Raw genomic sequence first — 25,732 nt, forward strand, 5'->3', positions numbered from 1 at the left:
ATATACCAGGTGCTGTGGGCTGCCTGTGCTTCCTCTCTTTCAGAGGTGTTGCGGTCTTGCCATGGGTCAAAACTTCCATTTGTGTCCTCCCCTTTGTGTTACCCTCTGTCCTTCGGTTGTTTTCCTTCGGTCTTGGCTCCCCTGGGTTTTTTTTTTGCATGCTCCTGGGGTGCTTTGTTCTCCAAGGAGCTTTCGCTCATTGCTATGTCTTGTGCCTCTGGTGGCATCGGCTCTCACAGCACACAGGTTCGGATACTGCCTATGCTACATCCTTCCCTGTCGAGTGGTTGGTTTCTTCCTCGTCTTTCCTTTTGTCCTGGAGTTTGTGACGTTGCTGCGGCTTGGCCTGGAGTTTCGTTTTACTTTACACACTACAAGATGGAGCCCACACAGACTTAATAGACTTGGAGCTCTCTGCTCTTTCTATTTCGGGCGGCAGCGCGGTTGGATCTATTTGAATCACGCTCAAAAACATGTCCTAACGAGGTCACGGCGCGTACTCGCTTCCAGGAGCAGTTTGTACATGACACGTTGACGGGCGTAGGGCCGCTCACAGGGACTGTGTTGGGTATTCTCCTTCTCCTAATTTAGGCTCATATGGTACGTTATGTTTTTTACATTAGCAGATGTGGATTTTTTAGTGGATAAATGAAGTTTAAAATTATGAGCACATGCTGAATACATTTTGGATGTGTGGGACCATAGGGGACCGTGGAGAACACGCATGTTAAATATTGGGGTAAGATTTTAAACATTGCAAACGATCTTGCCTCAACCGTCACAGATTTACTGCAGTGACGGGAGATGTTTTTGTTTGAATACGGAGATACGTTAATAAGTTTAGTTTACAGCCAAGGGTTTTCTGCTTTTTGTAGGAAAACTCAATTAACAAGAGAAAATCTGGCAGAAGAGTACAAGATATGACAGCCTTTGGGTTGTACTGAATACTGGAAGGAATACAGATATTTCAATGATTTTCATATGGGCTACATATTTTGATAATTGCTATGTTAGACGAAGTAGAGGATACATGCCCCTTATTTGATTATTTTCTTTTTCTTTTATTTTTCCCTTTGGAATATTTGGCTTCAGGCACGACTTTGTGTATACGAAGGTATTTCTCTAATTTTCTTTTACAGATAGAATGTGATCAATTGAATGTGCATGGTGTAGGTGGCACACTGTATGGCGATTTGGGTTTGAGTGGCAGGGAGCACCGAGGGGATTGATGCATGGAATAATGGGAGAGTCCCGATGAGGTTATTTACAAAAGATTGGTAATGTAAAAACAACAATGCGTATTATGATATTGACCTTCGGAAAGATTTAAAACTCGAAGTTGATTAAGCAAGAAGAGTTGCTACTATTATGCATGGATTTCCACAACTGATGTCACATCAGGACTTTGAATATGTGACATGGTTTGAGCATTGCACTGAAGTCACGAGGGTGACATACATGGAGATTGTACAAATAACAAAGGTGTAGCAAAGATCTTTTGTTGTATATACTTTCTTAACCCTGAAGAAGCTGTGGGATTTGATACCCGACAAGCGACGGGTGGTTCAGTCATGCTGTTGAGTTTATACTTGCTTGTTGAGTCATTGAGTCTTAAGGACAACATTTGCTTTCTGTACTACGTTTGATTTACTGGCTCACTGTAATGGAGTAGTGTCAACACTTCATGTCATGTAGTAGTTGTTAGCAGTACTTTGTGTTCATTGCTTGCATTCTGATAGTACACCGGTCAGGCCTCTTTGTGTCTTTGAACATGTTTGCCTTTTCTGTGAGTTTGGGGTGTTAGGATCCTTGTCATAGTCTGCCCTTCAACTTATGTTGCATGCCACTAGTTGTTAGAGGGTGTGACTGAGCATATTGCAGTTATTGTATTTTTTTACTTTCCCTCTAGAGAACGGTACCTAGAAGGTTGACATGCAGTTTTACCACTCTTATATCTTTTCTTTGTGCTCCACTTTTGTCACCAAGAATTGACTCTTATTGGCAGAGCTATTTTCTTTCACACACATGTTGAAATGAAATGAAAAAATGAAATCCAGTATTTGTAAAGCACACAATTACCCGAGGGTGTCAAGGCGCTGTCGGGAAGATTAAGCGAGCTATTGCCCAGAGTCACATGGTGCTGGACTAACCTGCTGCCCGCACCGGGGATCGAACCGTCAGACTACCTAGAGACTCAAAATTCGCTCTGCTACATGTCACCACGGATATTGATAGCAACAGGTATCAGGCAGCCCTGATGTGACTGAAGCTTATTGTGAGGAACTGTATTTACAACAGTATGTTCCATTGTTAATGTACATGTCTGTGTTGTATCCAATTAAAGGTAATATTTAAAAAACATAAAGGAGCCCCCTTTCTCCCTAGGTACCGACCATCTACAAGGAAGAAATCAAATGGTCCAGTAGGAGAATCCAAGGAGGATGCAGAAAAAAAATTACTGCTTCTGGTCTCAGTACCCATCAAAGGTACCTTGCCCTCCCTAGTCATGGATAGGTAGATCAGTACTTATTTTGTAAATAAATGAGTGCAGGGGCCCAATGCTGTGCTCAGAAACCTGCAGCCGGTTCAAATAAATGTCAGCACATCAAATACCATAGCTGTGTTGGCTTCTATTCACCTCAGGCCTCTTTAATCCACTGCCAGACACTCGCTGCCTCTTTACCTCTTTCTTGCAGGTTCCTGCTTTCTTTCTTTGTGATGAATCTTCCGTCTTTCTCTTCCTCCGTCCTTCTGCTTTGTGAGTTTTTCCCTCTCTCGCTCACAGTAAATGATGATGCACTAACATAGAAGCTAGTGCCAAAAATAAGTGCCGCTGGCCCCCACCGTCTCAAATTCAGCACAGAGGTAGATATCTGACAACGTCAGGAGTGCTAATAATGCTTGTAAGGCTACAGCCACTAAAGCTTCCGAGGCAGCGATGCATCGATGTGTAACGCCATTTAGGACCATGGAAGCCTGTTCACCAAAAATTTTAGAACAAAGTCCACATCCAGTACACTTGCCTGTGTTGGCGGCTGAGACTGTTGGATCTACAATAAAAAGAATTAGACAGAAACGGACACGATTTCGAATATAATTTATGTCAATATTCTAGCGTGCGCTGGGGAGTGTATTGTCCATATTTAGTGGCTTAGGCCACGTTACAGGGAGAGGGGTGGTACGCTCTACCTTGCAAGCACCACATCATAGATACTCATTATTAGTTATAAGGTGGAGTTCCCCTAAGAGCACCATTTCCGTGTCAACCAACCAACCACCCTTAAATTAGAATAAGGTATTTCTGGTGAGAACTGACATCACTCCAGGGAAGTGTCCCCAAAACACCTGACATAAAGAAAACAATCGCTGCTAGCCCGTTCATTTTTTCATTTTATTGTATAACACAATTTGTATGTGTTTTTTTTAAAATAATGCAGATACAAATGCACCTGGTTCATGCCAACCTTCGCTGATAGGGAACAGCCAACCAAAACATTGCCAAAATGAGCAACAACACACTTAAAACTGAAAAGAAGCAGGGAGAACAACTGACTGCGAATCTCTTCCTACAAGAGATGGAAACTGAAAAACCAGATGCCGTAAGATGCGTACATAGCTGCATTACTCAACCAGACAGAATATGTTAAAGTGGAAAGCCAACTAAATTTGTAGTGAAAAAGAACTAGCACAAAAGAGACTGCCATAAGGCAACTGAATGTGACTCAAACTACAAACCCAATTACAACTTGAATGAAGTAGGCACTACTGAGGCCCATGACAGCAAGATAAACACAATTCAACAGGAGAAATAGTCCTAGGAAGAGTGCAGACAAGACAGACATGGAGGGTATCACGATTCGTGACTGTGTTTCTGTGGAAACAATGCTTCATCTCAGCCATTCAAATTTCCAATTCAATAGACTATACAAAGCCTCAACAGCTGGATAGAGCCACAGCAACGATCCTAAGGGCAATGAGCAACGTCCCATGTCATCTCTACTTTGTCACAAGGAGGAAACCAGGCAGGTGGAAGAGGTGTGGCGCAGCGGCCAGGGCGCCTGACTCCAGACCACGGGGTTGACGGTTCGATCCCCGGTGCAGGCAGCAGGTTAGTCCAGCACCATGTGACTCTGGGCAATAGCTCGCTTAATCTTCCCGACAGCGCCTTGACACCCTCGGGTAATTGTGTGCTTTACAAATACTGGATTTCATTTTTTCATTTCATTTCAACATGTGTGTGAAAGAAAATAGCTCTGCCAATAAGAGTCAATTCTTGGTGACAAAAGTGGAGCACAAAGAAAAGATATAAGAGTGGTAAAACTGCATGTCAACCTTCTAGGTACCGTTCTCTAGAGGGAAAGTAAAAAAATACAATAACTGCAATATGCTCAGTCACACCCTCTAACAACTAGTGGCATGCAACATAAGTTGAAGGGCAGACTATGACAAGGATCCTAACACCTCAAACTCACAGAAAAGGCAAACATGTTCAAAGACACAAAGAGGCCTGACCGGTGTACTATCAGAATGCAAGCAATGAACACAAAGTACTGCTAACAACTGCTACATGACATGAAGTGTTGACACTACTCCATTACAGTGAGCCAGTAAATCAAACGTAGTACAGAAAGCAAATGTTGTCCTTAAGACTCAATGACTCAACAAGCAAGTATAAACTCAACAGCATGACTGAACCACCCCAACCACATGGTAAAATGTGTGCCAGGAACTATGTGAGGCCTTCCCTAAAAGAAAAGGGCTCCACTCAAAAGTAGCCATTCGTAGACAAATACCCTAGCCTGCCAACTTTTAATCACAGGCAGACACATAGGAAAGAAAGCAGTAAAAAAAAATGGGCCCCAAAATTAGGTTGAATCCCAAGTACAAGCGATAGGCACCAATGGAACTATATAGGCACAGTGTCATAAATGAAACCCCCTTACTAAGGCATGCACTCACACCATACATAACGTCCCTGTCTGAGCTACTGGACCATACCCATTTAGAGGAAAAAATCCTTTTGGGGGAATTGACCACCCACAAGATCTCCAATGGCAAATTCAATACACTAAGGTCGGCCTGGGATGAAGACCTGGGTCCACTGACAGACAACGATTGGAGGGAGGCGCTTGCGGTGGCGATAGCCTCACAATTTTGACTGATCCAACTCAAATATCTGCATCAAGTCTATTTCACGTGAGAAAGGCTATGGAAAATAGCGATGAAAGTATCAATGAAATGCCTGAGATACAGTATGCCAACTGGGGACTTCCTGCATACAGTATGGGCCTGCGAGAGGTTGTTGCCGTTTTGTGAGAGAGTGCTTACATATCTGGGACAGATACTAAGGTGGAGACTACCTAGAGACTCAAAATTCGCTCTGCTACATGTCACCACGGATATTGATAGCAACAGGTATCAGGCGGCCCTGATGTGACTGAAGCTTATTGTGAGGAACTGTATTTACAACAGTATGTTCCATTGTTAATGTACATGTCTGTGTTGTATCCAATTAAAGGTAATATTTAAAAAACATAAAGGAGCCCCCTTTCTCCCTAGGTACCGACCATCTACAAGGAAGAAATCAAATGGTCCAGTAGGAGAATCCAAGGAGGATGCAGAAAAAAAATTACTGCTTCTGGTCTCAGTACCCATCAAAGGTACCTTGCCCTCCCTAGTCATGGATAGGTAGATCAGTACTTATTTTGTAAATAAATGAGTGCAGGGGCCCAATGCTGTGCTCAGAAACCTGCAGCCGGTTCAAATAAATGTCAGCACATCAAATACCATAGCTGTGTTGGCTTCTATTCACCTCAGGCCTCTTTAATCCACTGCCAGACACTCGCTGCCTCTTTACCTCTTTCTTGCAGGTTCCTGCTTTCTTTCTTTGTGATGAATCTTCCGTCTTTCTCTTCCTCCGTCCTTCTGCTTTGTGAGTTTTTCCCTCTCTCGCTCACAGTAAATGATGATGCACTAACATAGAAGCTAGTGCCAAAAATAAGTGCCGCTGGCCCCCACCGTCTCAAATTCAGCACAGAGGTAGATATCTGACAACGTCAGGAGTGCTAATAATGCTTGTAAGGCTACAGCCACTAAAGCTTCCGAGGCAGCGATGCATCGATGTGTAACGCCATTTAGGACCATGGAAGCCTGTTCACCAAAAATTTTAGAACAAAGTCCACATCCAGTACACTTGCCTGTGTTGGCGGCTGAGACTGTTGGATCTACAATAAAAAGAATTAGACAGAAACGGACACGATTTCGAATATAATTTATGTCAATATTCTAGCGTGCGCTGGGGAGTGTATTGTCCATATTTAGTGGCTTAGGCCACGTTACAGGGAGAGGGGTGGTACGCTCTACCTTGCAAGCACCACATCATAGATACTTCATTATTAGTTATAAGGTGGAGTTCCCCTAAGAGCACCATTTCCGTGTCAACCAACCAACCACCCTTAAATTAGAATAAGGTATTTCTGGTGAGAACTGACATCACTCCAGGGAAGTGTCCCCAAAACACCTGACATAAAGAAAACAATCGCTGCTAGCCCGTTCATTTTTTCATTTTATTGTATAACACAATTTGTATGTGTTTTTTTTTAAATAATGCAGATACAAATGCACCTGGTTCATGCCAACCTTCGCTGATAGGGAACAGCCAACCAAAACATTGCCAAAATGAGCAACAACACACTTAAAACTGAAAAGAAGCAGGGAGAACAACTGACTGCGAATCTCTTCCTACAAGAGATGGAAACTGAAAAACCAGATGCCGTAAGATGCGTACATAGCTGCATTACTCAACCAGACAGAATATGTTAAAGTGGAAAGCCAACTAAATTTGTAGTGAAAAAGAACTAGCACAAAAGAGACTGCCATAAGGCAACTGAATGTGACTCAAACTACAAACCCAATTACAACTTGAATGAAGTAGGCACTACTGAGGCCCATGACAGCAAGATAAACACAATTCAACAGGAGAAATAGTCCTAGGAAGAGTGCAGACAAGACAGACATGGAGGGTATCACGATTCGTGACTGTGTTTCTGTGGAAACAATGCTTCATCTCAGCCATTCAAATTTCCAGTCATGATCAGAGCTCACAACTGGCCTAGAGGTTCCAAAGTCATAACAAATTACCTCAGCAAAGTGTTCTCCCTTGTACTCTGCAAAATGGAGACCACCATCTGTGCTATGTCTCAAAAAGCATGAGAATAATGCCCCATCAGGCACGCGGCTTTGCAGAAACAAAGAGTCAAGCTCCCCGAAGAATACAACATCATAGCCACCAACTCTATCTACTGAAACTCACTGCAGCAAAGGAGAAGGAAAAGGGCCTTATTTACGCCAGTAAAAACAGCTGCAGGTAGGCCCAGCCTCCCAGTGATGGATCAGAGGACAGAAAGGAGGTATCATTTGGAGCCAGGAGATGACGACAAGCAACCTGCAATGAACAGTCTACGCAGAAGCTAGTCTTATCCAAGTGAGCAAAACTAAAGTCTAATAGTGCCTTATTGAAAGGCAATGTATGCTCTAATATAGAGCAGCAAGGCTGAAGAATTTCAATCAAAATGTTTCCCATAGTATCTGTAACTGGCATAGGCAATTCTAGGATTTTCACTGCCTTGCCAAGGATTGCATCATTTGAAAATCGCCCGAAGGGACGGCCGAGGGAAATTCAGGGACAATGTCAGAATTGGCACTGAAGTCACTGATGTTCAAGCTATTCAAACCAGAGCTGTCTTCAGAATCCATTACTAACCTACTGGACACAAAAAAAGCCCAACTGCAGCACTGAGCAAGGCCCTTCAGGGTCAGCAGAGACATTCTCACGTGTTCCAGTATGTCCACAATCCCAGACAATTAAAAAAACAGAATCCATGTTATAGATGACATTGATCTCTGCACTGATGTGAAAACAAGCAGCAAGACCTTTGGTGACAAAACAGAGACTGCTAAAATCAAAGCAACATCAAAACTAGCAGCAGAGTAGACAGGAACTGTGATAGAGCTGCTTGACGAGGCATGGTTTTTTTTTTTTTTTTTTTTTTTTTTTTGAACACCTTTATTTAACAGTTCAATAAGAACAAGTATGGGCCTACAACCCCCCAGGGCCGGCCGCTAAGCAATCAGGGCAATAACGACAAGTACAAACACAGGCAGCACTTCGGGGAGCAAAATCGTACTACTATTACTGTGAACAGCGTAAGTAGGGCACCAGGAGAAAAGGTTTTCATTTTATAATGAGACAAGGCAGTAGGATCAGGTGACAAGCAATTTTAAAACAACAATCACGGATCTGCAGAGTAATGAATGTTAGCGATTTACAGCAATCTGTTAGGTCGATGGCGCAGACACAAGAACATCAGGATGGGGAAGAACATAATATACAGTTGCGCCCGCAGGCCCCCGCCAAAACTCCCCAAGAACACCTCGGAAGTTGTGAACACATGGAACGGCAACGAGGCATAACAACAGGGAGTGTATCACGCTGATCCCAGAAAAAGAAAAAACAAAAAGAGTCAGAGAAGAAAAAGGAGGCCATGGAAAAGGAGATGAAAGAATACAGAATCCCCTCCCCCAACCCCCCACCCTGCACCTCTGCAAATGAGTACGGCCCCCCCCCCCAGCAGTGTGCCTGTCGCCCTGGAACCAGACCCGAAATATAGAAGAGTAGGGAAAAAGAGGTAGGAAAAGACCCCCACCGGGCGGGGGGGTAGAGAAAGTATTTATAAACTTGGAGGAGGGCCTTCATAACAGACCCCCGGCGTTCTCCCTCCCGCACGGTAAGGTTCCCCTAAAGTGAACAAGGAACAGCACCAAGACAATCTTCTCAAACCACGATGGGGAGCATTATGCACCTATTGTGCCGGTAGCCACGTCAGGAGAGCACGCCACCCCTAAGCCCACCCGTCCACTAGGCGACCACCCCAGAGGGGCAGCCTCATCCCTGACCACTCTTCGGAATTCTGCCCATGCCAACCCCTCGACCCAGCATCACACCCAATGTTCCCAGGCAGAGAAATGTCCAACAACGACAGAGAAGCGACACACACAGGTGGGGTGGAAGTCTCTGAGGAACACAGTCCGCCGCGTGAAGAAACTGGCTTCCCAGGGCTGCCCTAGGATCTGTACTGCATGCAAGGTTCAGGGAGGCAGAAGCAGCCAAAGCAGACATTAGTTGCTGGAGTTGTCCCTGAGTCGTAGGAGGGCATGTACGGGACGAGGCCACCACAGCCCACACAGGTCCATCGCCTCCGGGAGAGATCAGGCCCTCAGAAGGTCGAACACACTGTAGCATACTGGCCGGGGCGTCTAGTCGTGCACTAACCTCAGGGGCGGCCGCCACAGCATCCTCCTGCGCGCAGTGTGGGTAGTCTCTGCGTTCGTGTGAACCGGCGGGCCGCCACTGCCCCAACTCCGACGCAACACCATCGAGCCTATTCCCCAGGATCACGAAACCATGAACAAAAGAGGAGTGAAGAGTACCAAGAGCCTCGAGGAGGTCGCCGTACCCCAGCTCAGCTCTCTGCGCTCTCGCCGCCATACTCCCAGAAGTCGTACGCTCACAGGCCCGCCGCGACCCAGCGGACAGGATGGTAGGCTTCATCGCCCAAAGATGGCCGCCAAGTATGCCCGACCCTCACCGGGGCCGAGACAAACGTCGCGGTGTCCACGTCGCGGGTGGCCGGGTTCCGGGGGCAAGCAAAAAACTATCCTTGGTCACGGGCAACAGTCGTCTCCACCACGGACCAGCCCCCGCAGAAATCCGGGGGCGGCCCGCCGCGATCGGGGCAGGATACGGACGGCGGCCGGGCAGCTCACCAGCAAGGCAGGGGCAGCCACCGGAGGATCCAAAATTTGCACCCCCGGTCATGCACTCGGTCCGCTACGCTGGACAGTAGAAGTGACCATGTCGAAATGTAGGCCGAGTCCGGCACCGCTCCGGTGACCGACTCCACCCAGTCACCACTGGCCGCTGTTGTCGCACTGCCACCCGGCCACGGCGTCCACTCGATGTCCCGGCTCCAGGGCCGCGTCGGCCGCAAAGTTCAGATGCGATTTTCTCCGGCGATACCGCAGCTAGCAACTTCGGAGTCAGACAGTCGGGAGCCCCCCTCCTTCAGAAACACGACCACGTAGCACAGGTTGAGGATCTCAGGCAGGATATCCGTGCGGGATGCGGAGGTTCACGGAGCCGGGAGTCTACGCTGCCGTCCCGGTCGCCATCTTGGCTCCTCCCCCGACGAGGCATGGTTGAAGGTCCCACAGGCACTTTGGGTTTGAAGATATACAAAAGGAACCCAGAGGAGGGCAGAACATAGTCATCAAATCTGGCTAAAAGCTGCCACTTGAGTGGTGTCAGGGCCAGGATCCGAAAAAGCATGAAGCAATCTGGCAGCACCAGAGGTGGAGCTGAAATAGAGCCGGCACTGGTATCAAGACATGTCCACCAAAGCAGGACAGTTCTGAAGTGTCAAGGTCGAGTCAGGAAACTGGTCTATTGACCCAAAGTCTGTCCCATGACCAGCATCGACAGTGAGATGAACACTGGTCCTCCGCTAAATGTATCCTGAACTTACAGCAGGAAGACTTCCTTGGGAATGAAGGTTCCTATTTGTGCATATAGTCCAGGGACTAGACCAGATGAGGCACCGACTCTGTCACTCATTGCAGCCTCCAGATGTGAAAGAAATTCCCTTCCAGTCCTTGACAGACTTCAAAGGCAAGAAGCTACGATCTGAAGAGGTCTTTGTGGTGTGCACAGATTCTGAACAACAAGGGCAGGGACAGTGTAAGCCCAAAAAGGACACTTAAGAGCAGCAAAGACAGACATTTATGACAGCCTGGCCTCTTGTTCGATGAGACTGGCGAAGTGAGCTAAAGAACGATGATGGATTCAACCCAGATCTGTGACTGGGGGTGAGTGTCTGAAAAGTTTCAGCGCTCTGTCCATCATCTCCTTGTGTTTGTGCTTTGTTTGCCCTAAGTTGGCAGGGTATGTCAAGACGTGGGTCCCTTGCTAACTATGCCACTGGATTCAAGCTAGTCTGGCTGATGAGGGGTGTTACCCCGAAACCGGTCCCAGGATTATTGTTTCCGGTCCAGGGAAGACCTGCTTTGGCAGTTCAGGTTGGACTGTTCTCATGAAGGACAGGGTCAAGACTGATCTGCACATGACTGGGTCTGACCTGGGGTGGCGAAGTGAGCTAAAGAACGATGATTGCTCAACCCAGATCTAATAGTAACTGGGGTAAGTGTCTGTTAAGTTTCAGTGCTCTGTCCATCATCTCCTTGTGTTTGCATCCCACTGTCAATTGGCAGTAATGCTGTTGAGTGTGGAGGATTAGCAGATAAAGAGAGGCATCATGGAGATCCAGGGACACATGCCAATCTCATACAGACAGTGCCAGCAGAACCTAGCTGAGAAAAAACATTTTTAACTTGTCTTAGGGAATTAAGAGGTTTAAGAGGTGTAGGATAAGAATGAGACTGAAGTTTCAGCCCCTTTTGGGGACTCTTCCCTTCTCCAAGAGAAACAATTCAACAGCCCCATTTTTCAGCAGGGCAAGAATCTTCACCTCCAAGATCGAGGTGTATGTTGGACGGAACTTCCTGGCAGGGGGAGGGCCGCCGAGTAGGAAGGACATGGAGGGGAAGGTGCGTCTATTGAGGGTAAGTTGGAGTACCTAGCACTCTGTCACTGTTGCCTCCCAACTTGTGGTGAAGTGGAAGATCACCCCTCACTACCGGAGCTGGTGGTGAAGGGGGGAGGAATCTGAGAGGTTTTGAGGTAGCAGATCCAGCTGAAGATGACAGAGACTACAGATGCTGCTGTTGATGATATTCGGTCCCTTAGGCTCACCTCTGGCTCTAAAGCAGCAATAAATGTACTGGGAGTCTGGGCCAGCTGGGAAGGTTGCCTTTGTCATTAGGGCAGAGCCCCAAAGAAGGATGGAAGTGAGAGCACTGCTAGCTAGTAGAACTGCTTTACTAGAAAGGTCAGTCCCAGTGAACCTACACTAGAACACCTGTTCTTAAACCAATCCAGGTATGAGTTGGCTTTCTCAGCTAAAAGCCTCTCACTATCGAAGGGTCAGCAGTGGACGCCCGGACATCTGGCAAGAAGTTTGTAGAGCATCAAGGCGCCAGTGCAAGGTTAAGTCCTGTGACCATGGATCAAGCTCCATATAAGTGGAATCTAGAACGCTTTTCAAGATCTGTTTGCAGGAGCACTAAACCATCAATGACCAGGTCTGAGAACAGCTTCTTTATGTATTCCAGAAAGATTAGGGTAATTTTTGCCAATTCTGACAAAGAGTGCATATAGCTGCTAAGAAGACATGTAGCATTAGGGTTGTGCAGAATAGATTAACTGATGCAAAAGACCTTTCTACACACAGAGTAAAGCCTTTTGGACCCACAGTCCAGAGTTGCCATAGAGAAAACATTATTGCTCAATTTTCCAGTTAAGCCTCTCCAGTGAAAGATTAAAGGAAATAAAATGATGTCAGAAGGAAAATGCTTTGTCTTTGACCTGCAGGGCTTAAAAGGGATTCTCCCAGGTAGCCAGATCTAGTTGCAAAAGCATCTCACTTAAAGAGAACAGCGGTTCTAAAACTGCTGAGGATGGTTGGAGTTTTTCAAGTCTTCATGGAAGTTTTGGCCTTCACCTTTGTTAAGGACTCTCCTTTGACTAAGAAGGCATAGCTTAGCATAGGGATCGGGTAATTATCTCATGATAATTTCCTTAAGAACATTCATTAATAATAAAGATAAAAGGAAGGGAACACTGTCAAATTATTGTTAGTTAGGACCGTGGGCTTGATTTTATTTTTCACAACAAATTTTATTGGGTTTTAACAAAAAGTCATGGCCACACAGGCAGATAAATACACACAATATGATGGAATTAGCATATGGCTTCTTTATTTTTAAAATGGAAATTGTAATTCCATAAAGTTTTTGTGCAAAAAGTAATATGTGTGCTCCATGTTCGCACACAGTGCGAGCCAGTGTGAGTCACTGCCGTCGGATGCCATTCCTCCCAGGTCTCTCTGCACTATCCTCTGCACTAGCCTGCACCTGCCCTCAGCCTGCAATACCACAACGGTCTATATACCGTATGTCGTACTGCACCTGCTGCTGTTCTCTCTAGTCTGGCTCATCGCGGATTAGCATGGTCTGTGTGATTGGACGGCTCTTTTCAGGGGGTGCGGGCAGTATTCTCCGACATATCGTCGCTTGGGCGCTCCATGCTCCTTCTACCACCTTGCTGTCAGTCTACAGAGCAAGAAGGATACGGGCGGCGGCCCTCCTACTGTGGTCAGTGGCAGGGCCGTAGCCACTGGGGGGGGGGCAGCAGGGCCCGGAAACCCCAGTGTGATGCTTAGCCCCCCCAAATGTTCTTGGCAGTAGGCAGATGACAAGAAGATTTTTAAAGAAATGCTCAGTACCATCCAGGCATTTTTTCACCTTGGGAGAAACACAGAATGTAAGCTAAGTGTGCACCATTTAGGAATAAATATTTCTTAAGAAAAAAACTTAGCATTCTTTTTATGACTATGAAGGACTCCATTTTCCTCTTTCATTTAAACACTCCGATTTTAGACTGTGATGATTAGTGTTCCAATAAGTTGTTGGGAACTGTACAATTCACAATTATAATACATGCAATCTGGACTAGAGTAATATGTTCATATCGGTATTGTAGCTGGAGATTAAAATGCAGGTGTGCCTGGGAATCACTTTCAGAAATGCATGAACTGCAGATTAGAATTAAAAACACAATGCAGGGCTACAATAAATATAAATGGACCTAGAAACAAGATAAATGAAAGCATAAAAACAATCGGGGTTAGGGACACAATGTTAGAATTCATAAAATGTAGATTGGACTTTGGAAAACAATTGTACTGTTTTTTATGTAGCAATGAGCCGCCTGTACGTCGCAAGGCCTAAATCACATTTTTGGTGGTCTGGTTTCATTATTTATATACAGCTTTATACCTGTGACAAGGATATTGAAGCAGCAGTTTGTAAGGGTGGTTGTGTGGTTTGACCTTTATTGGACATGTTAGGTGAAGAGAATGAGGTATGATAGGAGTGGATATGCTGCTGATGTGAGTCTCTGCATCAGCTGAACATCCTGTGATTCCAGGCAAATCACTTAATCTCTCTGTGCCTAAAATAAATAAATAATTGTGACATTGTTTAATGCAACTGTTGCTCATGTAAAGCACTCCAATACTTTCGGGTTGAGTTTGCGAGATATAAACTGCAAAAATTAAAGAATAGAAAAAAAATTAATTAAAATATGATGACATGATAGACATATGTCACATGGAGTGTAGCTGCACATAAGTGTTGCAGAGGGTGTGAGAAAGACTTAGCAACACCTGCATGCACTATAGATGGAATCCACTGTTGATGTGCATTAGAAGCGTCCTTTATGGCATACGGCGCTCACCAACTACCAACTGGATACCATACAAATTTTGGAGACATTGTTAAATCACAAAATATATTATAAATGGGATAAAGTTTCCACTGCCATACATTATAAGGATATTGCAAGTCACCAAGGATGTCTCAGACCATATAGAAGAGCAAAGCCGAAGGACAAGTATAACATACTCTTTCCTGCAAATATCTCAACTTTGGGCCTAGATAATCAAAAAGGTTACAAAATGCAGCACAAAATGCAGCACAGCAACCAAAGTTGCTGCGCTATGTCATGTGGCAAGAAGAGAGGAGACACGCACCATATCTACAGAGATATGGGACTCTCCTCCTTTCTCCCTAGTGCCAACGTACAATCAGGCTACTGAGTGCTATGCGCACACATCTGCACCATTGTGCAAGGGTGTCTGCATGAGTCTTGCATATGTTTTGTACTGGAAGCGCACATTTCGAGTATAAAATACTATGCTTAGACTAACTTTAAAACTCTTCCCACTTCAGATGTATGTTGTGCAGCACACATGCAAAGTGGGAAAACGTTAGAAGAAATAAAAGCATTTCCCCTTTTTAACGCCTGTTTCAATGTGGCATTATTGTGGGGCACAAAACTCTGCCTACTATTGTTAGTAGATAGGGTTTTACATAAAAAAAACCATGGGTGGTTGGTTGAGTACGCACATATACAACCCATGCAATTTCCCCTTTGAGATGTAGCACACATGCAAAGTGAGAATAAGTAGGAGAAATAAAAGTATTTCTCCTTTTTAACGTCGGTAACACATGCAACACTCCCCTTTGCAGGGTCATGCAAAGCTAAGGGGTTCTTTGCTTTTCTTTGAGGTAACTTAAGTTTTGCACTGGAAAGTAAATTTAGAAAAAAAATTGCACATGTTTGCGTCACTTTTGGGACACAAAAGCAGCACAAAAGGTTTGGTTATCTGGGCGGTGGTGTCTTGCTCTTGCATGTTCATTACAGATATGAAGTATAAAAGCAAAATCTGTAGTGCGAAATTCAGCACACTAGGTACACATACAAATTGTTTTAAAAATATAATGGAATCAGTTTAATGCAAGACGGGCTAAAAAGGCTGTGGTTCAGATTGTGCAGAAACTTGTAGAGATTCTAACTTTCTTGCAATGACCTGTACTGTGGAAAAAAGATTAGCACCTTGGCATGAATATCTCTTCATTGCTGTTCACCTTTTCTTTTAAGACAAAGATATCAAAAGGAACAGCCAGCTCCCATTTTCATTGGTTAAACTGCCTTTCATCCTGGCTGCTGGCAGCAGGCATTCTGATATCTGAACTCAACTGTAGTAGCTTATTATAGTTGAGCAGCTATGTTGTTTCTTTATTATAGATGACTAGATGCGTCCCAACTCAACGGTTATAAAGAAATTAGGGATGGGCCTTTATACAGGGATTAGGGGTTTCAACATATTATGTGAAGTCTGCCTAGACGAATCAGGGAGAGTCAGAAGAACATCTGATTGGAGGTGCTGTTGAAACTTCAAAAGAGTGATGTATAATGTTCACTCAGGAGAAACAAAGGAGTAATCCATTGGAGGGATTGTTAAACTACAACGGATCTATCCATGTGTGACATAGAATTAACCACCAAAACAATACAGTATGTAGTTCACCCAGGGTGGCGTGGGTAGTGGCTCGGAGAACCAGAGAACTGAGATGGAAAGGAACCAAACTCTGGCTTAAGCCCCCACGTCTATCAGGAACAAAAAAGGAACACATCACAGACAGACACTTTTATCATTGTTCCTTTTAGTTGGATGCCCGAGATGGACACGCTGATGAGAGAGATAAAATAAGTGAGCTGAGCAACATTTACCAGGGGGAGGAAGGAGAGGCTGGTGTGCAGCAGACTCAACTACTGCACCTGCAGGTCAATGAAGACATTAAGAGACCAGTCCTGGAGGTGGAGGTAGTCCACTTAAGGCAGGGAGGAAGCAAGGGGCTGCAGTGTAAGAACATAGTCCAAAGATTTGAACACAATGTTAGACACGTGGGAGGAAAAAAAATCCAAAGCAGAGGAGGAAACATTTTAAACTTAAAGTAGTGTAGATGCACAATCGCAACAAATGGATGCCTTTATATTTATTTTCTTTCTCGTACATAGGTGGAGCACCTACGATCACTCACACATAACACCAAAGTGCACATGCCAAAAGTAAAACCTGGGGCCTCTGAGATTAGTTCATCACATGGATAGAAGTTGTCTAATTGGAATAAGATAACCTATCTATTTCACACTTACTCACAAATACCTGTCAAGTGTCACCATTGACATCTTCAACCAGACCACATTAAAGCCAACAACACTTTACAATATGCAACTCATACATTTTTTGGAAGAGTGAGTCTGCAAATCCCAGAATACCAAAAAGGTGTTGGCTAAAAAGACACAACTGAATGAAGTCAGCCCGCATTTTGTGGCCAGTTGGCAGTCCTGACCACCTCCTCACTGAGCTGCAGACATTAGGCCACTGCATCTGACCTATTTGTTTTCTGCTGCTGGAAATATACAAATTTTACACCAAGGAGAGAGACCCCCAAGGAACAACAGTGAGCATTGCAAAATACCCTGCATGTGTTCTTTCTTATTTGGCGTTAAGATCGGAGGGGGAAGGAACAGTTTCCCTATCTCTTTGAACCAATAACAAAAAGACTGGTGATAATAATAGAAACCTGTTATTTGGATAACCCTCTGCAAAGGACATTTACTATGCAATTCATAACAGGAACGTATGGCCAGATGTACATAATTTGCAACATATAATTTAGTGGCTGCTAAATTATTTGGTGAACTGAACTATGTATTAATAGGTTAGTTCGCACAATAAGGATTTGAAGTGAGGCCCAATCCATCCTACCCCATTACTGTTCATGAATTAGGTGGCAAATTGTGACTTATGCCAATGCATGGCCATTAGAGGAATGGTGGCCTGCTGTCGGCAGATCACCATATCTGTGATCTCGTTTTCAATATTTTCTTGTTTTAAATGCAGCCCATTTGTCTTGAAAGAAACAATGCTGCTTTGAAGATTTTGTGTTTTAATATTCCACTGGACCATTTCCCACTCCAAACTTTTGTTTTACATTCACAACAGGGAAAGTGTCTTAAGATTACCGCTTCGCCTTTGTGAATGGGTTACAACCACATTTGAGGAGTTGCTAACCCAAGAATGGTTTGCGACCCAAATTATGGTTGCAAACAATTGTTACATAGCATTTTGAAATGCAATGTAATAGGGATGTTGTACGCGCCCCTTCCATATTTGGGTTCAGTATACCTTTCTAAACCCATTGTGTGACTTGGCAAGGAAGTGCTTGGCAATCAATTGATTCTGTGATGGTTAACAAAGATAAGGTCATCGTGTACACTAACCAAACTAAAAATCTTCTGTGAGTCTTTCCCACACTATCCCAAAGTTTATACACCTACTCTCACAGCATGTCCTGCTTCCAGCAGTCTTTACAATCTTACCAAAATGTAAACATTTTTTAAACAATTCAACGAGAAAGCTTATTTTCCCATCCACTGAACCACTCTTATGTTGCTGTCATTGCCTTGGGCCATGCCCCCCCCATAAACATATTCCTGGCTACGGGCCCGGTCAGAGGCCAGCACGACTATGGAGCCCGGGCCTGGAGACCGGAGGACTAAAGGCCCTGAGGCATAGAGGAAGGAGGAACAGACAAAGAGTATAAAATAGAGAAAGGAAAGAAGAGGAGGAGAACGTTGGAGGCCAGGTTATCAGCAACAGGAACACCAGGAACCAAAGCAGGCTATTCCTCCGATACAGTCCTATGTCTTGATTTGCTGCATCTTCAGTCTGACTGTGGGTGGAGGTGGTGGCTACCTTCATGGAGGAGGAAAGCCAGAATGCTTTTCCTTTGTTAGTGTTTTAGTGCCTTGGTACCAAAAGATGCAGATCTTGCAGATCAGGAAAACGGGCGCTTGTGGCAGGAGTAGGATGCCCGTTCTCACTACCCTGTTCTCTGTTCTACTGCCCCTACTTGGTCTGATAGCCTGCTCTCCTTGCTACTATGGGGAAGCATAAGGTTGTACCTGCTACTCCCAAACCGCCCACTAATTCCTCTCTGGATGGTTTTGTTAAGCATGCAGTAGTCGTTATTAATATGGGAATAGAACTGGTCGAATGACACCTGTCTGTCACATCCGAGTCCACAGCTGTATTACAAATTAATGGCAGAGTTCGCTTTATCCCATTGTGGCAGTTGGAACTTCAGCCACAAATGGATACTTCTGCTCCTGCTAATCAAGCTCAAACCCCGATCCAAACTCAGACCTGGAAGGAGGAACATTTACTTTTACTATCCTGTGTTATCCACCCTGAAGAGCTAACTAGGGAGGAGCCGGGACCAAATGACCATGTAGTTCTCTCTTCACGGATACAGCGCAGGAATTCAGCACCCGGACAGATCACTAAGCGTCGGTCGTAGGCCCTCCAGTTCAAGACATAAGATGTGGTCTGGTTCCCATTGCTAAATGTACTGTTTCCTCAAACGTTCCTATCCAGCAAGTACCTGCTGGCACTGGTACCTGCACCAGTACCAGTACAGACTCTCTGACAGACACCCAAATCTTCAATGGCGATGACACGCTTTCCATCAAATTTATAGACAAACTCATGGCCAGATTTGTTGATGCTTTGAAATCTCTCCTGTTACCAATACAATAACCTTTATGGGCTATAGAACAGAAATTGTTGACAAACAAGGCAAATGCTGATACTCCTTGTGCGATGTTTTCTGGTGGGCCTTTACCTGCATTGCCCAGGCATTAGCTAAGTGATGTCAGGGCTCCTGTCTTTGTGGTAGGGGCATTCAGGTTTGGTGGGGGGGGGGGGGGGAGGGGGGCATGGGGTGGTCGGGTCGCCGTTCTCCACTAATCCCCGTTACCCATCAGTTGCATTGTGTTCATAGGGCAGAGGCTGCTGATAGCGGTAGGGTCAATCCAGGAGGCAGTGCTACATCTACATCCCGTGTATTTCTGGGCCATGCCGCTGCATCTGTACCAAGGGGGAGGGGAGGCGAACATTGTACTTAATCTATTGGCAATTCCCCAACATATTGGCAGACAGGCTATGGGAGGTTCTTGTGCAGGTTGGAGATAAGAGGAAATTACCACAGACTATGAGGAAGGCTTTAATAATTGTAGTGCCTAAGCCGGGAAAGACCCGGCCGTAACAGGCTCATACAGACCCATTTCTATGTTGAACGGAGACCTCAATCTTCTTAGCCATGTACTAGCAAATAGATAATTTTCTCTTTCTCCCCCAGCTCATACATTGAAATAAGTTGGGTTTATACCATGCAGAAACACCCTCAGATTGGCCCATGTTATGCGGTCATCGGAGTTGACAAATGATGACTATGCCTAGGCCATTCTTGACGTGGAGCAGGCCTTTGACTCTGTACGATGGGAACATATCTGGCAGGTCCCCCATAAAATCTGTCTGGGCTAATGCTTTATAGAGTGGGTAAAATGAATATACACAAATTCAACAGCCAGAGTACGTAAGGGATGCTGTGTCTCGGCGGCTATGGAGCTGCAGCGTGGTACCAGACAGGGATGTCCCCTCTCTCCTTTATTGTTAGCTATAGCTATGGTGCCCTTGACATGCCACTTAAAACAGGCTCTCAAGGGGTGGGGTATAAAAATCAGGGCGACTGAACATATGGTCTCCCTTTATGCAGATTCAGTCCTGTTGTTGCCAGGCGCGTTGGCAGAGTTTTGGAGAAGCCTCCGTTCTCAGGGTTAATAGAACCAAGTCCCTTCTGTTCCCTTCTGTTCCCGCTGGGTAGACTTGGTGGGGTCTCACTGACTCTGCTCCCACAAGTTGAGCTACCCTGGACGAGGGACAGTGTCCGTTATCTGGGGATATTCATTACACACAAGGAAAATCATTTCTACAACCTAAATATGGGGCACATCATTGAGGGACTACGTCACTTTATCCAATTCTGGAACACGCTGAAACTGTTTTTGATGCGAAAAATTGCCCTCATTAAGATGGTGGTGTTATTGAGTTGTTTATATAATCCAGGGACATTCTATGAGCTGCCCGGAAGGTATTGAAAGAGTTGGACAAATTACTGGAGAAGCTTCTGTGGAATGACGAACGGTGTAAAGTTGGCCTTGACACAATGCGCAGAGAGTAGGAGAAAGGGGGAATTAGCTATACCGGATCTAGAATTGTATTATTTGTCAACACAGTTCCAACATGCGACACACTGGCTAGATACGAACCCAAACTGGGAGACGTCCTTGTTGGGGGGTACATGCGAGGGACACCAGTTGGGGGCACTCTTGATGAGGGGTATGAGCCTTCCACAGTCATATCCCCATTTGGTTCGACTGCTGACCAGACTGTGGGAATGAGCGGTCCAGACCATAATAAGAAAGGCACCTTATGCCCCAGAGTTGGATATTTGAAATATATGTCCCTTTGCTCAAAGTGCGCAGTCGGTATCTGTAGACCGATGGCGAGAGGGTGGCTGTCTAATGCTGTCTGACCTATACCCGGAAGGCAGATTTATAACGTTACAGGACACAATAGAGACATTTGCTCTGGGCTCTGGACAGTTCCTACAATACGCAAAGATCGCAGGCATGGCACGACAGCTGTGGCCAACATTTCTGGAGGATCCTAAAGCCACTCACACACAAGTCAATATGATTACTATGGCGGGCAGACGTACATTTGTAAATCATCTGTACTGGGAGCTACATATGGACAGACTGGTCAAGACACAAAGTAGAGGAGAGGTGGAAAACCATATGCGGTGAGCTCTTGTCCCCTAGAGATTGGTCCCTTATTCATGAAGACGTCCAGAAAGTGTCAGTTTGTGCAAGGTTCAAGCAGATCCAATACAACATTGTACACATGACATATTTGTCCCCTAGCCTAGATGCCTAAACCCAATGTATCCAATGCAAGACTCTCGATGTATCAAGTGTGTGGACCCTGAGGCAGATTTTTTGCATATGGTTTGGTACCTCCCATTAGTAAAGATATATTGGGGGGGAGGTTGTAGAGTAGCTTAAACGTGCGCCTGGATGGGATATCCCACTGACAGTTAGTAGATATCTGTTGGGAGTACTGCCTAGAGACCCGAAACGGAAGCTCAATAGAATATTCACCGTGCTGGGATTCACAGAAGCAAAACGAAGCATGAGAATTCATTGGATGAGTACTAAAGCGCCCACTAAGGAGATCTGAGAGGGAGATTTGAGGTAATGGGCAGCTGCTGAGGAGGAACATATGAGAAAAACGAGGAAAGATGATAAATTACCGGAAGTGCTACCCGCCAGGGAATGATGAAGGAGGATTTGTTGAACCTGGGGTGGGGCTCACAATTCAAGTCAGATGGACAGGCAGGGCAGGGAAACAGGGATGGACCAGAGGAAGTGGGTCAGCCCAACGGTACCCCAGTCTGATGTTGAAGAGATGTTCTAATTACTGGCCTTCTTGGTACCGTATGTAATGTAATAGAGCTGTGTGTGAAATGTAGTCTCATCGGTAACTGGAAGATGTTTGGGGTGGGTGGGAGGGGTTATTGAGTGCTGCATTATTGTTGTCATGGCTTTTCACATGGATATCTGAGATGAGCTCTACAGCAATATCAAAACTCCAGAATTGGTAGTATCCCAAATGTGAATGCTGTTCTTGCTCAGAAACCTAATACAGATATATCCAAAAACAAAACAAAAACATAGGGGGGCGGAGCTTGGCTCAACAGGAGAATGGCCACGGAGAGCGTTATCCTTCATTTATCCTACCCCACACTGCTTGGAACGCACCGGAAAGGCTGGCCAGGAGCGTCGCAAGGTGCAGGGACATGCTGAGCCGAGTTTGAAGCCGGAAGGGCGCAGCTGATACTTGGTGCGCGGTGCTGCCCTGCGGGAGAGTGCGGGCCTCGGATCCCCGGCCTCGGGTCCGGCGAGTGCGGGCCTGCGTCGCACGGCGTGCAGAATTGTTGATGCCGGAGCAGACGGGAGTGACTGGCGGCTGTGACTCGGCGCGGCAGTGGCGGTGACCGTGAGTGCTGCGGAAGGCTGAGGACCCGTTGGGGAGCTGCCTGTGCCACGGAGAGCGGGGGCCGGCGAATACAGTGAATCCTTCGAGGGAGCAACATGGCGGCCAAGCAGCTCGGAGCCGGCCGGACTCGGGGCGCGCAGAGACAGCGGAGCCTTCCTGGGCGAGAGGACGCGTAAGTGGGCGCCGGCGGCGGTGACCTACGGGAGGGGGCACTGGCTGAAGTTCCCCCCCCCCCCTGAGGCGGGCCCAGTGGCAAAGTGAAGAGGAGGAGGACCCGGAGCCCTGGCTGCGGTGGCTGACTCGTGTGGCATTGGTGGTGGCGGACGGGCTTCGCGGGAGGCGTCCTGCCCAGGCGAGTGGGGCATCGCGGTGAGCGCGCCCCGCGGGGCCACCTTGGGGAGATCCGCGCGTAGCTGGATGGACGCGGATGAAGCCGGCGGCAGAGCAGCGGGGGGGCTGTGCCCCAACAGGAGTGTCCTTATTGACTGGGCAACTGCAGGTGTCGTAGGTGGGCTGGCCACGCCGTGGCTGTGAGGTGCACCGGTCTGTACATGAGAGAAGCGTGCGGGGCCCGGCGGCGCCATCTGCCCTACCTTGACCCTTGGTTGATAATCCTGCTGGCGGTGACGCGCTGAGGAGCGTGGAGCGGCGACGGTTGTGCCCCGTTGTGGGGGACATTTTAGCACTGAAAGTGAGAGTGGGCAGCTGGGCGGTGACGTGAGTGTTCGCGGCGGAGGAGTGGCCTGGGGCTGTAACAGGGGACACCATACACAAAACTAAACGGACTGGTGGCACGATGGGCAAGTCGGACAAAGCCCAGGCGAAACTGTCTTTCGAGCATAAACGGCCTAAGCCCCAGGACTTGGCGGAGGGTGCTGCGAGTGGGTCAACTGTCCCCCCCGAGGACGCACCAGACATTCGTAGCCTCCTGCTTACTATGGAGAAGGCCCTGCAGGAGGGCATCACCTCGTTGGGGGCAAAGATGGATTTGCTCTCCTATCGCATGGATCGTATGGGCGAACGATTGGACAAACATGCGGAGAGACAAGACCAATCGGAGCAACGGCTGGGGGAGGAAGAGGAGGCGCAGACCACGCTTGACGCAGAACATAAGAAACTGGGACGGGTCATGCAGGTGCTGCAAGATAAAACTGAGGACTTGGAGGCCCGCGCCCGACGCTGTAACCTGCGCATCACGGGTTTGCCGGAATCGACGCCTACGGGCAGGATGGAACACTTCGTCGAAAAGATGTTGACTACTATGCTCGGCGAGGACGTTTTCTCGACCATGTTTGTGGTGGAAAGGGCGCATAGATCCCTGGGACCTAGGCCTCCTCCGGGGGCACCGCCGAGGCCTATCATCGCAAAGTTACTTAACTACAGAGACAGAGACACCGCACTCAGGGTGGCTAGGGAGAAACAGTCGCTCATGTACGAGGGATCATCTATTTCGCTGTACCCGGACTTCACGGCCAGGGTCCAAGAAGCCAGACGGCAGTTTATCCCGATTAAAAAGCAATTAAGGGAGCAGGGTCTGGACTACGCGATGTTATATCCTGCAAAGTTGCGTATCAATCGACAAGGGAAGACACACTTCTTCACGGACCCCAAGGCCTTGCAAAAGGCGCTCAAAGACTGGAGTAGAGAGGGGAGGCGCAGCCCGGCGCGGACACAGAGGGAGGAAGTGGCGGAAGGCTCCCTGGAGCAGCAAGACTGACCGTACTCTGGTGTCAAGTGCGGGCTGAGCATGAGAGGGGAGGAGGGAAAGCGACGCAGAGGGGTGAGATGTTAAGTGTACTACTACTGAGATGCGTTCTTTTGGGGGAGCTCCTAATTGGAGGGTGGGGGCCCCTTGCATGCCAGCCATAGCGCACAGTGGAAGGTAGACGTACTGGTGAAATTCCTGGGCTGGGGTGGTCATCCGGGGGCCACCGCTGGGACTTGCTGCGCTGACACTTCTGGTGGCGGATCTGAGATTGTTGTCGTGACCTGGACTAGCTGGGCACGCAGGGCGCAGTCCTGTTTCAACTAGTTTGTGTGTTCCTAGGTGATGGGGCAAATGCTTTTTGTCTGCGTGAGGCGGGGGGGCTGGGTGCTGTATGAGCTTTGCTGTATACTTTGGCACGGAGCAACCTCCGCCTACGCGTGCAAACCACAGACTTGAAGGGTTGACTTAACGTTGGGGTGGGTGGAGGGAGGGGTGTGTAGTCTCGGAATGAGACGCAGCGTGGCTGAGTTGGGGGAGGTCAGCTGTGGGAGGGGGGTGGGGTGGGGGATTGTGTTTTTTTTTCTGGAGGTTAGTTCGACAGTCTGTGCGAGTGAGAGGGCGGGCAACTGGTGCAAACTTCTTATTCGGGGGACTGATGCCAACGCAATACACAATTGACACTAATGACTAGTATGTCAGGCCCACATGGGCCGCTAAGCACTGTAAGGGCAGTGACGTGGAACGTCAGGGGCTTAAATGATCATCGCAAACTGCGTGCGGTTCTGCAGTACTTACACAGGCATACCATAAATGTGGCGTTCATTCAGGAGACGCATCTTCCGGCCCAGAGCCCCATGTTGCGTTACGGAGGGCTACGGGGCAATGTGCACGCAGCAGGGTTTACTACCCATGCTAGAGGGGTCCTCACCTGGTTCAACCCAAAAGGAAGCTTCACAGCTCAGGCAGTGGAGGTGGATGGAGAGGGTAGGTTTGTGATTTCACGCTGCCGGGGCAGGGGGCTGGACTTACTGCTGGTCAATGTCTATGGCCCGAATTACGACTGCCCGGATTTTTATTATAAACTAGCCGAGATCGTGCGGGGCTGTGCAGCTCCGCAAATTCTGTGGGGTAGGGATCTTAATGTGGTACTAGATCCGAGCCTGGATAGATCGGGGGGCTACGGCCATTCACAGGACGTTGATCCAAATGGCGCTCTCAGATGTCTGGAGAGCGCTCAACCCAACAGTCGGAGGCTTTACTCATTACTCAGCCTGCCATAATTTGCATAGCCGCATTGACTACTGGCTGGCGTCGACGACGCTCATCCCGCAGGTGCGAGAGTGCCGGGTGCTGCCGAGGACTTTATCCGATCACTCCCCAGTGTTGCTGGCCGTGGCTGCGCCTCGGAAGACTATCCCGCCGTTTACGTGGCGATTCCCTCCCTATTCGCTCTTAGACCCCCTTTTTAGGGAAGAAC

At 47.2% G+C, this 25,732-nt stretch overlaps 1 protein-coding gene across 1 annotated transcript in view; it reads left to right on the forward strand.

Moving 5' to 3' along the window:
* Positions 1–497: 497 nt before the first annotated feature.
* LOC146833341 (CCAAT/enhancer-binding protein gamma-like) overlaps positions 498–25,732 on the forward strand; it is a 162,553-nt gene continuing 137,318 nt past the window's right edge. Inside the window, exon 1 of the mRNA XM_085601099.1 lies at positions 498–600. The gene's annotated coding sequence lies outside the window, so the exon portion shown is untranslated. The remainder of the gene's footprint in view (positions 601–25,732) is intronic.

Source organism: Triturus cristatus, chromosome 4_2 (genome assembly GCF_964204655.1).
Source record: "Triturus cristatus chromosome 4_2, aTriCri1.1, whole genome shotgun sequence".
NCBI classification, from domain to species: domain Eukaryota; kingdom Metazoa; phylum Chordata; class Amphibia; order Caudata; family Salamandridae; genus Triturus; species Triturus cristatus.